General features: G+C 31.5%; 1 pseudogene; it reads left to right on the top strand.

The window, feature by feature from the left end:
- The first annotated feature begins 1228 nt into the window (after positions 1 to 1228).
- Positions 1229 to 3207, top strand: LOC145256109 (retinol dehydrogenase 14 pseudogene; annotated as a pseudogene).
- The last annotated feature ends 1950 nt before the right edge of the window (positions 3208 to 5157 follow it).

The following is a 5157-nucleotide window of genomic DNA, read 5'->3' as shown; positions in this document are numbered from 1 at the left end:
CAAAATTATATCAAACCAGATTTAATATTTTGCTAATGACTTTTCTTCTGAGGAGATGAGCCTACATCGAAAATTCATGGATTAAGTAAATTACTTTAAATGTATTCTTTGTTCAAACAATAAATTTTTGTTTTGAAAATTATACTTTTTTCTGAATGAAATTTAAATATAAAACTGTAAATTTTATATATATATATATATATATATATATATATATATATATATATATATATATATATATATATATATATATAATTATTTATATATTAGTGGTGGGGAAATTCCAATATTTTTCCCGATTCTGATACAATTACCGATTTCGGTACCAGTACAAAATTCACGTTCCAATACCATTTCTGATTCTTTATAAATCTCTAAATAAAAGTGTTACTTTTTCCCAATTACTATAAATGTGCATATATTTTATATATTTTCGCAAATGTAAAAAAAAAAAAAAAGAAAAAAAAAAGAAAAACACAATCGTGAGGGTGATTATTAGATTTTAGGTTTACTGGTAGTTTAAAATCAATAAATATTTATTATTTCTTCAGTAATACCAGCTGTGGAAGATTTTGTTAAAAAAAAAAATCAAATAAAAAAAGATAATCAAAAGAATCACTTTTGGCATCAGAAAACCGGCACAAAGTTTTCCGATTCCGATACCCCCACCCCCAAATCCTGATTCTGATTCCAATTACTTTTCCCAACACACACACACACACACACACACACACACACACACACACACACACACACACAGTGAAATTTCTTTATTAAACTCTACTTCTCATTGTCGTATCGAGCTTAATTTACATGATATATATATATATATATATATATATATATATATATATATATATATATATATATATATATATATATATATATATATATATATATATATATATATAATTATTTACTATAATAATTATTAAATAATTACTGACATCATCAGACGGAAATCATCAACATATAGGCTAGTACAATAATAATGTTGTTTTTTGACGTTCATGTAAAAAAAACGACATTAGTTTTGCACCAACCAAATAAATCAACCTACATTTTCACTTTCTTAGCATATCAGACATTACTTAAGTGTCTATTCAACTCACTCCCCGAGTTTCAAAGAAGAGTATGTGTGCGTTTGACCTGTGTGTAAGTGTCCTAGATTTACAGATAATCGACAACTCTTATTACGAAACAACCCGCAAAAGTAAAATGGCAAATATCTCACCGCGTCATTCACGCGAACGTCTCTTAGCCTCGTTTTCGTTCCGCGCACACCCCCTTCCAGATGCTCATCTTCCATGGGTCTTGTCCTTTTACCCCTCCCCAACCTATACACCTCAAAACTGTTTTTTTTTTTCTTTCTTATCGCAATCTCAAATGTTTCTAATGACCACACTATCAGACGTCTATTCCTCACTTAGGTGATCGCCGCGTCCATGTTTGATTCGAAGCGCTTGAAAATAAGCCATGGAAAAACACTGGGAAATAACTATCGGACTGGGAATTCCTTTTCTTATCATTTTGGTCCTACTTGTTTGGCTTGCCTATTGTTTTTTGCAACGAAGACGGAGAAGGTGTACAAGTCAAACTAAACTATCTGAAAAGACTGCGATTATTACTGGTGCTAACAGCGGTATTGGGAAAGCGACGGCCCTTAATCTATCGCTGAGAGGCGCCCGAGTAATCATAGCATGCCGAGACCTGAAAAAGGGCGAAGAAAGCGCGTCGGAAATCAGTGAAAAATCCGGCGTGCCCGTACTTGTCCGACAACTGGATCTATCATCGCTTTCGTCTGTGAGGCGTTTTTGTCGGCAGATACTCCAAGAGGAACCAAAACTGGATATCTTGATCAACAACGCCGGCGTCTTCCGGTGTCCTTACGCAAAAACGGAAGACGGTTTCGAGATGCAAATGGGCGTCAACCATCTTGGACATTTTGCGCTGACAAACGGCCTCTTGAATCTTCTGAAAAGCTCGGCACCGAGCCGCGTTGTCAACGTGAGCAGCTTCCTGTACACCAAAGGAAACCTCGATTTCGGAGATTTCAATTGTGAAGCATCCTACGATCGGACCGTGGCGTACTGCAACAGTAAACTGGCCAACGCATTTTTTACTCGCGAGTTGAGTCGACGGGTGGATCATAACGAGGTGTCTGTTTACTGCGTCAACCCTGGAATTGTGAGGACGAATCTGTTAAGACATTCTGTGCCGAGTTGTATAAGGAATTTACAACCTTACTTGCCTGTCTTCCAGAATGCGGACGACGGTTCGCAGACCGTCGTCTACTGTGCGGTTTCCGAGGACATTGCAGATGAGAGTGGGTTCTACTATGAGGGTTGCAGGCGGAAACGTTGGAATCGGAAAGCTTTGGATGATGAAGTTGCGAAACGTCTCTGGGAATTTAGCGAAGCACTTACAAACGGATGAATTTTGCAGAGTTTTGAAACACACACACACACACACACACACACACACACACACACACACACACACACACACACACACACACAAACAAACAAACAAACAAACAAAAGGCGCTTCTACAGAATTGGAATGAAATTTTGTAGTCGATAAATGGAGTTTTCAGATAAAAAAAAACAATGGCTTCAACTGATTTTTGTCAATTCTAATAAGTTACAATGGTAGATTTCAAATTATGCAGTCGAAATTACCTGAATTTTACTGAATTATTAAAAAAAAACTTTAATTCATTAACAGGCAAAAAATTGCCGGTATCTTGTTTAAATCAAAACGGAAAATTACCTCCCTTTAGAATGTTCCTGCGTCTTACGATCGTTTTCATCAAATTCTACTTTTTATTTTCTTTAATAAATAATTTTCTTACCGATTTTCGTAATTTTTGGATATAATCATCGTAAAAATGCGAGGAATATGTAGATGCCATTGTTTTCATATAAAATTCAGTATTACGATTTCAGAAATTTCGTCCTAATAGTGTAGAAGCGAAAAAAAAAAAAATCGCCGAACAAAACAAAGAAAAAAAATCGCTGTAAAAAGCACTTCTGCATTTTAACTTTTTTCGTTTTGGATCAAGTAAAGAATAGATACCCTGTAGCAGACGCCGCCTGGCGGTGTCCGGCGCATATTTCAACTAACACCGGTGATTCGACCTTGACATTGGCACAAGCACATGGCGTCGGTTGTTTGTAAACACGTCAAATAGCAAACATGCTCGAATATTCGCCAACAATTTTTTTTTTTTAATATATTTACAAAACTTTGGAAGATTTAAAAGAAAAAATATATATTTACAAAACATTTTTTTAAGTAAGTAACAAAGCGAACGTATTTAAATAAAAGATATTTAAATAAATGGGTGTATTTCTGTTTCGGATTTTCTGACCAAGATTGATTTTTTTTTATGTACTGTGTTTTTTTTGGGGGGGGGGTTCTGTGCGCGTTTTTAAGACAATTCAATATTTATTTAATTATTCTTTAAAACATTAACTTCAGCGACAATTAATATATTTTAAAAATAATATTTGGTACTACTTGGGTGTTTAATTTCATGGCGGCCAGCATAAAAAAAAACACGCGTCGCTCCCTTCCTGACACAAGCGCTCGTAACACTTTTTTTTTTATTTACTGACGTTGTCGTAGTAACTAAACGATTATCTGTCACATTATTTATTTATTTTGAAAAAAAGTTTTACTCTTTATGAATATTGAAAGAAAAAATATTAAACATTTATTAATAATGTCTCACGTTTACAGACATTTGTTTTTAAATTTCTTTTTAAATGACGACTTTTATCGACTTTCTTTTTTTTTTTTTAATAGCATTTGCGGATGGGTAAAAAACGAAAAATAACTAAAACCATTTACTGATAATTTCTCACTTTTACAAATATTTTTGACAAATGTTATCAAAGTCAAGAAACCGAGAAATTGTCAATAAATGGTTTAGTTATTTTTTCGTTTTTTACCCATCCGCAAATGCTATTAAAAAACAAAGTTGATAAAAAGTCGTCATTTAAAAAGAAATTTAAAAACAAATGTCTGTAAAAGTGAGACATTAATAAATGTTTAGTAACTTTTTTTCTTTTAATATTCATAAAGACTAAAACTTTTTTTCAAAATAAATAAAGTGACAAATAATCGTTTAGGTACTACGACAACGTCAGTAAATAAAGAAAAAAAATGTTACGTGCGCTTGCGTCAGGAAGGGAGCGACGCATGTTTTTTTATGCTGGTCGCCATGGAACTCAACGCCCAAGGAGTACCTAATATTTTTAAATATTAAATTTTGACGAATATTCGCGAGCAAGATTTTAAAAAAAAATAAGATATTTAAATAAATGGGTGCCTTTTTGAGTGCGTTTTTAATATATTTACAGAACTTTTTAATAGCTGATTTATTCTTTTTATCAAACAAAAATAGAACTTTCATAATGACATATATATTATGATCTGTTTTTCAAACATCGAAATGTAAAAATTAAAGTTAGTTTTATTTAAAAAAAAAAAAAAAAAAAAGACGAGGTGTTTTTTTTTTAAATTATAAACTTTATTTGAACTTTCAACAAACTTTTATAAACATAAAACATAGACTTTATGGATATTTTATAATAATTTTTGAAAAATATATTCAATGAAAAGTTGTTTTTTTTTATTTCATTGTTGAATAAAATTTCAAAGTGATAAATGGCGCAAAAAATATCTCGAAAAGAAAAAACAAAACACCTCGTCTTTTTTTTCTTTTTTTTTAATAAAACTTTAATTTTAAAATTCCAATGTTTGAAAAACAGTCCATAATATATATGTCATTATAAAAGTTCTATTTTTGTTTGATAAAAAGAATAAAACAGTTAATAAATAAAAGAAAAACAACCCAAAAACAGTCCATTAAGTTCAAATAAAGACTGTTTGAATAAAACTTATTTAAAAAAAGAAGTTCATTCTTTAACACCTTATTATTATTATTTTTTGTTTTGTTTTGTTTTAGCCATTTTTTTTTCTGTGTACGGTTTTAATACAATTCAATATTTATTTAAAGTGCGATGTATATGGTCAGTGAAGGAGAAATCCTACTAGGCTGGGGCAATTTTTATGCATAATAAAATCACAAGTATAAACAATCGAAATTTAAAAAATCTTGGTCGCAAAAATCCGAAACAGAAACAAACC

Source organism: Euprymna scolopes, chromosome 32, assembly GCF_053919585.1.
Source record: "Euprymna scolopes isolate OS-2025 chromosome 32, ASM5391958v1, whole genome shotgun sequence".
Lineage (NCBI taxonomy): Eukaryota > Metazoa > Mollusca > Cephalopoda > Sepiida > Sepiolidae > Euprymna > Euprymna scolopes.
This window is presented reverse-complemented; position numbering and strand designations above follow the sequence as displayed.